The following is a 12226-nucleotide window of genomic DNA, read 5'->3' as shown; positions in this document are numbered from 1 at the left end:
GATGCTAGGTTTCTGCTTGACATCATTTGTAATCAGACATTTTTTATAGTAACTAATGTGCAACTATTAGGATTTGCACTTAGGATGAGATTGCAGTATCCCATGGATTTCATATTTCTCCAAGTTAAGTTGATCTATATGTAGCTGAGGCTGTATGGCAACATTGATGTTTTTTGACTGAACTTATTTATTTATTTGACATTTGTTAACTTAGTCCAACTGAGCCAGAGGCCCATTTTCAGTGGAGACCCGAGGAGAAAAGCTCCAGAGATTTTACAGATACAAAGAAAATTAAGACATAGTTAACAGTTAATCAAACGCAGTTCAAATGAAGTGTTAATACAATTAACAGGTTATTATATGTAGAGAAAATGAGAACAAGGTAAAGTAAAAGGCATAATAACATCATCGTAATGTCAGCAATGTTTTTTTTGTAGCAAGCAGGTCAGTAATAAACACACCCCATACTAATAATGAAAACATACCCAATATTTCTATGTCCTGTAGTCTCCTAGCTAAAAGGAGTTTATTACTGGCTTGGGGTGGGGGTGAAAACTTGTGAGGTCAATCAAAAATACTAGCAGTTTCATTAGGGAGCCATTCTGGTAACTGTGGTTACAAGCAAATGCATATGTGGGGATGATGATTAAGTATGAATTTTGCTGCATCTTGTTCATCTTAGTGCTGCAATCAGCCTTACATAGTTGCACCTTGCATTCCCTACTCACGCCATCCATTCATAGATTCTCTGATAGATGTATGACCCATGATCCATACATCAAACTATTGCAGAACATCCCTACCCCTTTCCTGCAGTAGTTATTCTTCATGTTAACCTTAAATCTTCCACTCCTTCCATTTACCACTTTTGCAACATCTGCTTCCATCCATGCTTTCAATTCTATTCTATCAGCATAATCCATCATGAAAGGCAGCATCCATTTCAGAGAATTCATATCGTATCTTCTAGTTCCCTTCTGTCCTCCACTGTAAACATTTTCATAACTACAGGCCTTTCTTTGCACTCTGTATTCTGCAGTATCTTTATTTTGGTAAAGCTTCAGGCAGATTCAGCCATCTTAATATTCATTTTCTAAAAGAGCCAACAGAATAAATGACAGAATTATACATAAAATCTTATAAACACTGACTATATTATGAGGATGCTGTCTGCATCTTTAGTGTCTGCACCCCTAGCAGGTAAACACTGACTATATTATGAGGATGCTGTCTGCATCTTTAGTGTCTGCACCCCTAGCAGGTAAACACTGACTATATTATGAGGATGCTGTCTGCATCTTTAGTGTCTGCACCCCTAGCAGTGTGCCCCATTTTTTTTATATCTTTTTAAAAAATATTTGTCATTGTTTTTTTTTTTTCCTTTGCTGATCTCATGCCCTTGAGGTTTATTAATTGAACAGTGACTTATTTATTCCTAGTAATAAAACTTGGGTGATGGACGTCTGAGGATCCCTCATAGCAGAATAAAAAATGCTGTGTGTGTGTGTGTGTGTGTGTGTGTGTGTGTGTGTGTGTGTGTGTGTGTGTGTGTGTGTGTGTGTGTGTGTATTTTAGTTTTATGGCTTGCATACTGCCGACTAAACACTCACTCATTCACACCACCACCGTGTCAGTCATGCATGCTACTGCACGAATTCTCCATAGGTGTTTGCACTTCCCTCCATCCCCCTACAAGCATCCACCTGTGTCACCTCTCCTCTTGCATGCACGTGCCAAGCCCTACAATGCTGCCCCAGTGGGGTGGCACTGCATAGCCTAATAAACAGAGCTGATGTCATTTTAAAGGGAAACCTTACTGCTGGATGCCCCAGCCCTTTCACTATTATTCCCTTTAGCACACGGTATGCTCACCACAGACAGATATTCCCACTATGCGCCATCAACGTGGCAGGTTTATTTACATCTGTTACTGTTATCTTGCCCCAGGGTGCATAATTCATCTCTCAGGTAATTACAATAGCCATATGTTTTTTCTATATCCAACACATGGGCACTTCCAAAAGCAGACAGCATTTATGGATACTTTCACTGAATGCAATAAAACATCCACTGGCACGCATCAACCCTTCCAGCTATCTTAGCTTACCAAGAGTCAACTTATCTCTTAGTGTTATTCTTTAGTCCCTATTTTTTATAGAAATGTTCTGAACTGAAGCAATTCAGCCACAAATCCTGTTCTACTTCCCAGCACTCACTCTTCAGTTGGCATTTCCCCTTTTAGTTGTTACTGTCTGTCTCTTATGACCTAACCAACTCTCTGTACCCCTTAGTATTTCGGTATCTGGCAGATGAATACACTACAGTTTTCCAAACAAATTCTTATAAAGCATGATGCCAAGGGGCTTAATTTAACCCACACATGCTATGCACACTGCTTAGTTTGTTGTCATTGGTAGTGTCTAGTAAAAAAAATAATGTTAAACTGACTAAGCCTATATTGTCTGGATTCCATGCCATTGCCCACATGCTACGTTTTATATTTAGGAACTCTACTACTCTAGCCAGATGAACTCTTTCTGCATCCCTTCTGAGTTGGGACTCGGTAGTAAGGCTATACATCCCTCCATAACCTAAGACTTCCTCAGGCCGTGTTCATAGAAGGGTAAAATAATTATCATCTTCAGGTGCTCAAGGACAGATCTTTTCACCAGTACATTATCCACCCATAAGATTTATTAAGTCTACCAGTAAGTGCAGGCTTGTCTTTCAGACACTAATGCTTTAGCCTCATGAAGTCCATTTGTACGTCTATGAAGCTACAGCATTTGTAACCACATAATGAAGTTAAACAAATTACAACTAAGCAGAATTACAGAATTAACCCCCCACAATTGGTGTTTTTTTTTATTTTATTTATGCTTTGAACTGAACTGCTGGCTATGTCCAGCATTGTTGCTGCTGTTCTCAAATAGGCAGTGCTACAGTTGCCTGTTATTAGATGAACCATATGGCTAATGTAACCTCAATATTTTAGAAATTCTATTATTTTTGTCATTTGTCAAACTGAAGACAGAGTAAAAGCAATGTAGTTTATGAGGAAAGTAGAAATAATACTTTCGGGGTCATGTCATTGAACCAAGATGAAGGGTGAAACTAACCAATGTACATTACTTAGACCAATTGCAAATTCACTTTATTTTGTGAACAGATTATCTATAACCATGTGTCATGATTGAACAAGATTTGTTGTAATTTATAATAAGAATATAACAACGGATATTTTAGCTGACTTAAAAGTACAAGCAGATGGTGCAGTGATGCTACATTTAACACTGCTACATCACATTTTTGGTTCTTTGGTTTGGTTCCCAGCTTAGGTGCCTGCTGTGTGGAGCTTGCATGTCCTTTCCTTCTATTCATGGATGTTTGACTGATTCATCATGGTAAATTAGTGATCCTCCAAACTGCCCACAGATAAATTGATAGTGTGCATATGAACGTGCATGGACTGGCATCTCATCCAAGACTGGATTTCTGCCTTAAGCTTTTGGTTGTTATAATAGGTTGTAGTTCATAGTTTCATAGGTAGATACTAGGCTATCTGCCCTAGGGCATCTATAAGCCTAGCCAGAGTGTATTTGGCTTCTGCCTCCCTATTTGATTAGCCTACTGTGCCTCTGTAAAGTAGGTCACAGAAGGTACCCCTTTTAAGATTAGTTTACTGTGCCTCTGTCTAGCAGGGACACAGAAGAGATCCCATTTCCCATCCACGTGTTCAGATTTCACTTGAAGAGGGTCAGCGAGGGGCTGTGTCTAACATGAATTGGGATTCTATTCCAGAGTGAGGAGAGCCTCTGGGAGATGAATCTGTCCCTCCAGCATGTCCTATTTATATTTGTGCTGGAGCGTGTAGCTCTAAGGGACTTGGATTTTTTGAGGTGGAGCATGTCCATTAATTCTGGGTTTGACATGGCTTTGTACGTCAGGCATAGATCGCCTCTGAGTAGGCGGTAAGCAACTGAGTAGAGCTGGAGTTTCTTTAGTCGAGCTGAATAGGACATCTGTTTGTAGCCCATGATCCTCTTGGTGAGGTACTTTTGGGGTGTCTCCAGTTGCTGCAGGTGTCGGGTAAGGTACATCCCAAAAGGGGCATTGTATTCAATTATGGGCCTGATGAGTGATGAGTAGAGGCACAATGACCTCTCTTGATCTAGATGCGAACCCTTTTGTGATAAGGTGGGCTATATAGAAGGTCTTTCTAACCACTTTGGCAACGTGATTATCAAAGGAGAGATTATTATCTACGTTGGTCCCCAAATCTCTAATTACTTCTTCCGTACTTAATGGATTACCACCTATGTGGTAATTTGTGGGCACCTTGTTTTTCCCAAAGGGGATGACTATGCACTTTTTAGCATTTAGCTTGAGGCCGTGGCTCTGGTACCAAGCATCCGTCTCTGTGAGACCCTTTTGGAGGATGTTTGTTTCAGCTGGAGATTCGATTATGGCCCTCAGTTTGCAGTCATCTGCAAACTTTGTCAGCCATAATCCCCCCGTGTTAGCCTGAATCTCAGAGAAGTATATACTGAACAAGAGAGGTCTCAGAACTGAGCCCTGTGGGGCGCCACTTCTAACTGGTTTGGATTCGGACATGGCACCTGCGATTCTGACCATGTGGGTTCTATCTCTGAGCCAGTTTGCAACCCATCTTGTGATATAGAGGTTGATATTTAAGCTGGTAAGCTTATTTATGATGCCCGAGTGGGGTATTGTGTCGAGGCAGGTCCAGGTAGGCTGTGTGGACTACCTTGCCCTCATCTATGGCTTTGGTAACTGTTTCAAAGAAATCATCTAGGTTTAAGAGGCAAGATCTGCCCTTAACAAAGCCGAACTGGGTAGGGTCCAGTGTCTGGAGACTCCCAATGTCTTTGTTTATGAGTTCCATGATACGCTCCATAGCTTTACAGACCAGACTAGTCAGGCTTATGGGGCAATAGTTCCCGGGGTCCATTGTGGCACCACCTTTGTGGAGTGGGACCACTGTAGCTGTATGCCATTCTTTGGGTACATATCCTGTAGTAAGGCTAAGTTTGAACAGCGACTTAATGTGAGGGTTCAGTTCTTCTTGGAGCTCATGTAAGACACAGCCGGGGACACCGTCCGGTCCCATAGATGCTGTGTTTTTTGCTTTGGAGAGGGCAGCTTTCACCTGTGCATCTGTGATGTCAGGGAGGTTACATTCAGCTGGGATAGGCATTTGCTCCTTTGGGGGGAAGGGGGGGGAGAAGTTTGCGCTGAATCTGTCTGCCAGGATGTTGGCTATGTCTGTAGGTTTGGTATATTTTGTACCGTTATGCAACAATTCAGAGCATATCTGGGAGTTTCCACCCATATTCCTGACATAACTAAAGAAGGCCTTGTGATTATCTTTAGAGTCTAGGGCAATTTTTCGTTCGAAACTGGCCTTTGATGATTTTATGAAGGATCGAAGTTTCTTGCTAATACTGATCAGAGATGCCTTCCCTTTTTGGGATTTTGCTCTGTCATGTAATAGCTTCCTCCTTCTGTTGTAAAGCTTATTTATGGCTGGGGTCCACCAGACCGGTCTCCTGCTTTTGGAGGAGTGAGTCTTGGTTTTATTTGGGATAGCATGATCCATGCATTCCTGCAGGTGCTCATAGAATGCATTTGTAAAGGATTCTGCGGATTGGGCTGTATTATCCTCTGGCCCGGGGGCTTTGAAGGATTCCACCTCAGTCTTGAGAAGTGCAAAGTTAGCTTTTGAGAAATTCTTTACAATGATCTCCTTGGCTGGGGGTGGGGACGGGATATGGATGTCCAGTGAAATTTGTTTATGGTCTGATCTTGCCAATGAGAGGTTTACCTCCGGTGTGGAACATAGAGTCCCCATGTTGGTGATGACCAGGTCTAATATGTTGTTCCCTCTTGTGGGAGTGGTGACCAGTTGTTCCATCACGTTAGAGTTTATAAATTCAAGGAACCATTGGGTGAGGGTGTTTGGGCTTGAGTAGTTTTCCCAGTCAATGTTTGGGTAGTTGAAGTCACCCAATAACATAGTGTTTGGAGAGACCTTCATATTCTCCAGTGTTCTTAGGAATGCCAAGTGGGGTTCCTGTAATAGGGAGGGTGTTCTGTAGCAGGCTACAAACTGAAAGGCAGTTTTGCCCGCTGTTAGTTGCACATGGATGGTTTCCGATGCTTCGTGCAGTGCCACTAACCTGGAGGTGTAGGCATCTTTGATGAATATAGATACTCCCCCTCCTTTTGTGCTTTGGTCCGAGTTTTGGGGCCGAAACACATGGTATGAGTTATAACCTGGTAGTGCTGGGGTGCTCTCAGGAGCCTTGAACCAGGTTTCTGTTACTGCACAGACATCGATTTTCTCCATACTGAGGAGAGCCTCGAGTGTGTGCATCTTGAGGTTTAGACTTCTGGCATTGAGTAGCATTACCTTTAGTTTTTTATCCTTGGGTTGTCTACGGAGGTGGGTTTGTCCTTTGAGCCTTGCCTAAAAGGCACTATGGGGTGGCAAGAGCCTTGGCCAGTATCACGAAAGCCTAAGGGTGACAGGTGCAAGCCGTCCCTAAGCGAATGTGGCTTGTCGAGCATGTCATCCCAGGCTGACAGACACTGGATCCCCTTTGAATGACACCAATACTTTAGCCAATTGTTGAAACTGATCATTTTGTCTTTATACTGTGGCATCATTCTCGGTGAGGGCAAGATGCTACTCAAGGTCAGGGTCATACCAGCCTGGGCTACATGGTCACAGAGCTCCTCTATGTCTCTTTTCATGTAGTCCAGGGAGGTACATCTCAGGTCATTCACACCAGCATGGACAATGACGGAGTCATACTTGTACTTGCTTTGGAGTGACCTGAGTGCTTGCGTTATATGGTGGATCCTGGCACCCGACAGGCAGCTTACAGTGACCTTCTCCTTGTTCAGTCTGGTGAGCGGGACGTCCGTGTGCCGGACAATAGAGTCCCCTATAACAAGTGTATTTGGTGTGTTGTTTGTCCTTAAGGGCTGTGACTGTGAGGCACACTGATTTTGTGAGATATGTGATTCGTGGGTATTGTTGAGGGTTGGCTGTTGTTTGGATATCTGCTTAGGAGATCTTTGCTGTTTAGGCAGATTTTTATTTAGAGCCTCCAAGTATGTTTTTGTGTGTTTATGTGTTGGGTATGCAGGTGCAATAGGTCTGTGTGAGACTGGATTTGTGGTGTGGGTGGTTACCTTTTCCTCCTGACTGACTGTGCCAGTCTTGGGTTGAGAGAGCTCTGCCTCCAGTTTGGCTGTGTAACTGCATCTCTCGCATGTATTAGAGTTTGTTGGAAGGAGGAGAGGGTTGTCTGTGTACATAAGGCAATTGTAACATTGCCTCAAAATTCCCAGATTCACCAGCTGGACTGGAGCGTAACCTTGAAACTGACCCTTGGACATACCAGATTAGTATAGGGAACTGGTTTTTTACTGATCAGATTAGGGAAGGGAACTGATTTTTCACTTGATCAGGAAGGACCAATCGGGAGCCTAATACTTATGAGAAGTCAAGGAGGGTGTAGTGCTTTAGTTAGTTAGTGTTTCCTTATAAGAGCTGAGATAGGGCAGGGCTTTAGAAAGAGAATAGGGTGATTACTTTGAGAGTTTGAAAGTTCTAAGGGAAAAAGTGAAGAGCAGACTTTGTGGAGCCTGGAATAGTTTAAACCTGTTTAGGCGGCACTGCCCGATGCTGCTCAGTGCGCAAAACCGCGCAAAAAGACAGTTGTAGGGTTTTAAGAGAGAGAGAGAGATCAAGGAGTTTAGAATTGACCCAAAATGGCCAATAAAACTACAGCTTCTAGGCAGTAACCACTCCTCCAGGGACAGGCAGGCTGTTCAGTGTTAACCACTCCCAAGACTCTCAATAGGATAAACAAGGTACTAGAACAATAAATGTATGTATGTGTGTGTGCGTGTGCGTGTGTGCGTGTGCGTGTGTGTGTGCGTGTGTGTCTGTGAGAGTGAGATATATCTCAACTTCTTAGCACAAAAAATCTGGACAAAGCCTAAAATAATTGGGGGACAAAGGCTCAAAAATATGAACACGTTTTCAATATCGCTTTTATAAACTTGGAAAGCTGCTAGAAGAAAAAAAAAGTTTTGTGTTAGCATGCATTTTCAGAAATATATGAAGTCTGATACTCAAATGTTTGTCATTATTTAGTGACTTCAGTTTTCAATGATTTGCTAGAAAACCACAAATTTTATTAGTAACAGACCAACAACATGAAGCTAAAATCTGGACATTCTGCAAAAATCTGGACAGTTTTGAGAGAGAGAGAGAGTGTGTGTGTGTGTGTGTGTGTGTGTGTGTGTGTGTGTGTGTGTGTGTGTGTGTGTGTGTGTGTGTGTGTGTGTGTGTGTGTGTGTGTGTGTGTGTGTGTGTGTGTGTGTGTGTGTATGAGCAACTGAATAAAACAGAGCTATCTAAAATTAGCTAAGGGGGAGTTATGGATGCAAAGACCTGAAAGCAACTTCCCATGCTTTTCGGAGTATTTTGAAGTGAAGTTAAATTAAAGGGTATATACTACTGAATGGCATTCTCATAATTCCACTGTAGTTAGACCAGTTATCTCCAGTCTGTCTCTGGCAGGGCTCAAGAGTCAGTTTTATTGGCAACTATGTTGGCAAACTTCTAATTTTTGAGACAGATAACTAAATAGATAAAGGCTACAGATTGATTGTTAGTTTTCATTATATTTTCTTCCAATAATTGCTGGTTGATTTTATTTCACTTGCATTGTACCTGGATCTTGCCTGGAAAGATATGCATCTATCAGTGTAGCAATCTCATAACAAAATAAATAAATTAGTTACATGTGTAAATATGTTACATTATATGTGTTTATATTTATATTCATAGTTCTATTTATATGACTTGTCTATAAATGTCAAAATTCAGACCATGACTGTTAAGTGCTTTATATAATACTCATGTTAATATCCTTTATGATTTAAATGAAAAGAAAACTGTAAAAGTAACATTCAGGAACCCCATTGCTTGTGTCACAGCTTAACATGTCTGACCACGACTTTCCTTTCTGTGCTGAGGCTATGTAAGTATAAACCAAGGCAGGTGCTTGGGTCAGGCACAGCTCCATACCTATGTGTCTAGTATTTGTGGCATCAGAGCACGGTAGCAGATTGATGTTCCCACATGGATGACCTCAGACTGTACAGTAATGTACGTTCTAGTTTCACTCCTGGCTTTGTAAAGTTATTCTTTTTGTCAGAATCTCGGATTTGGTTACTCCAAGTAATGTTTATGAGAATAACAATCGTCCGTTTGTCTTGCTGGATGCATTGTATCAGAGTTTAATTATTACAGTTGTTCACAGTTTGCTCTACCACTCTGCCAGATGTTTATGTTCCTTAATGAAATTACTAAAGTTTGTGAATGCAGGTATGCTTCAGTGCAGTGAAGTCACTTTTTATACAGGTTGTTTTTTCCTCCTATTAGATCTACACTACTGCCATTCACTAGATTTCTTTTCACTGATTTGTGACGCAGCGTTTCAGCCATTATACCATAATACTGAAATGCATGCATAGTTATCAAGTGCAATAAGCCATTTTAGAAACAAGTCTCCATGAAATACAGTGGTGGGAGTGGTCAGTATGTGCCATTTTATTTGCCTGTGATGGTCTTGAAGGCTTTGAGGTGTGGTAAGCTTTACATTAATATCCTGAAATTACAAGACTCTATGGTGAGTGTGGCATTTGTAATTTATGTTGGTCAGCAGGAGAAAAACAACTCAGGCATGCTTCCACAAACTTCCATTAAGCCCCATAGATACAGTGGAAAGGAAAATGATCTTTGTAGTCAGCAATGGCATGACGTTTTGTGAAAAAGTCTGGAATATTCTTTCCAGAGTGATTTATTAGGCTGTTTGTGTTTACTTATTTTTAGAACCATTACAATTTCTTTTTAATAGTGATGGTTACCAAAAAAAAAAAAGTTGCCAGTACCTTGAAAGTGAGTTTTTTAACTCACCTAAGCAGTTATTGATTATTGGGTTGCTAGTACACAGTTTTAACTACAATTCACATTATTTAATTTGGTGCTATATTCTTTGGGCGTTAGAAAGATCTTTGCAGTAAGATATCTGTTGTACTAGTTCTGCAGCAGACATTTTGAAATGGAAAAGCTGTATTAATAATGAATTAGAAAGAAAAAGGTATATAGCTGTTTTGAACAAGAACAGTACAGAATACAAACAATTACAGTGGCTGTACTAATCAGTGTACACACAGTCTTAGGCATCATACAAAGTGCTCTATATATCATATTTAAGATTCTAAAGTTTATGTGTAAAGGTATACATTGCCCAAGCAAACACGTTCTCAAATAATTCTTTTCCATTTCTTGATTTACACATGCTCCAAGCCAAGTTAAATCCCTTAACCCTAAACCTCTGTCTCTTCATAATCTAATTTCACCCTCCCCCTGAATTAATTCCACTAACTTCTATACCCATGCCTTCTGCACCTATTCCTCCCCTTTCTCCAAATACCAATCTTACCATAATTTCTCTCTTACTTATGTCATCTCTTCCCCTTCTCCTCTCCTCACTTTGCTTGTCTCAATCCAGTCACCCTTGTCTACACTCACTTCATACTTCTCTGCTCCTTATCCTTGCCTCTTTATTTCCTCTCTTCTGTTCCGCATTCAGACTTCATTACCTGTCTCCCTTCTTCTCATCCCCCTTTCTTACTTCATCCCCTAAAGCATCATTATGTATCCTTTCTAGAAATATAAATATAAAACTGATCACTATTCATCTATTGTTTTGTGTTTGGTCTTCTGTTCTCATGGATCACCTCTTATTGTAATCATGAGTTCCTAAACGTCTAAATTGTATTATTTTAGCAATTATTCTTGGATTTGTTAAAATTATTTGTTAATTATATCTTCTTTTTAATTATTTGTTAATTATTACTTCCTTTTGCATTACATTTCTATGTATCTGAAGCTTTTCTGCCTGGGCCTCTGCTGGAAAACAAATGCCAATAACTAACTAAAGAAAGAAAAAGGAGTAAGATATGAGTATGTCCTTTGCAATGCAGCAGAACATGCATTTTCTGCTAAGGATGGCATAGTGTGAATTGAACTGTATTAGAAGATGTTTGGCTCAGAAGGAGCAGGGATTGTAAAAATAAATTTCCGAGATTATAATTTATTCTTTAGAAGTTATACAGCAAGTCCCTGTCAGGCTATAATACCTTTGTGAGTATTTCTGGAGGTAGTAATTTATAATATCAGGAAACAACTGTGACTCTTAAACTATGGAAAAAATGGGTGACTGGGAAATTCCCAGATTTGAGAAATCATAACATTTTATAAAAAAGTGAGAGTCAACAAAAGTAGTCAGCAGAACAATTATTGTGACTAGAGTTGCTGTGGCTGATATTCATTTATGGTCCTGTAGATGACAGTTCTGCAAGAACATTCAGGAATGAAAATGATACCACCAAGTGTAACAAAATGGTGCTGATGTACTAAAAGTCAATACAAAAAGATGGACCAAAATAACTTCATATATATATACACTGGAAAAAAATAAGGGGTATAATACTGACATCTAAATATCTAAAGGGAATTAACTTGAAGCAGTGTTCCTCAGAGGATAATATATACTATAAACCAAGTAATGTAAAAACATTTCTGCAAGGAGGATTGTAGATGCATGTAATAGCTTTTATATATAGAATGCAAAATCGCAAACAATACTGGAATTAAAAGATGAGTGAGATAGACATCAGTCAGTTCTACTGGGATGCAGGACAGTATAGGTTTATACTGATGGGAGATTACTAGGCTAATATCTTAAGAGCCCTTAGAAGCCTAGCCAGTATAATTCAATTTTAGCCAATATGTGGCCCGTAGGGGCAAGAAGATGGCATATGTTTGTGCATATGCCTTGATCATTTTACAGACTGCCCCTGTGCAAAAGACAACTAGGCACTACCCCAGGTGTGAATTTGCAATTCCCTAGGTTACCCTCATGCTGTTTGTCTTGCAGATGTGTAGCAGCTCCATCAGAGCTGTATTTGTGAGTGCCTTATAAGTTTGTCATAGGTCATCCCTTAATGGTCAGTAGGGGTCAGTAGAGTAAAGGGATAGGGCTTTTAGTCTATCTGTATAGGGCATGTTGTTAACACCTTGTATTTTCTTTGTGCGGAACATCTGGGTTCACTT

The 12226-nt window shown here is 40.4% G+C and overlaps 1 protein-coding gene across 3 annotated transcripts in view; it reads left to right on the top strand.

Annotated features, from left to right (window-relative positions):
* Positions 1-12226, top strand: part of LOC122799824 (serine/threonine-protein kinase 32A-like) — a 1819471-nt gene that overhangs the window by 587955 nt on the left and 1219290 nt on the right. The window lies entirely within an intron of this gene.

Source organism: Protopterus annectens, chromosome 4.part0, assembly GCF_019279795.1.
Source record: "Protopterus annectens isolate FY-2018-M chromosome 4.part0, PAN1.0, whole genome shotgun sequence".
NCBI lineage: Eukaryota > Metazoa > Chordata > Ceratodontiformes > Protopteridae > Protopterus > Protopterus annectens.
This window is presented reverse-complemented; position numbering and strand designations above follow the sequence as displayed.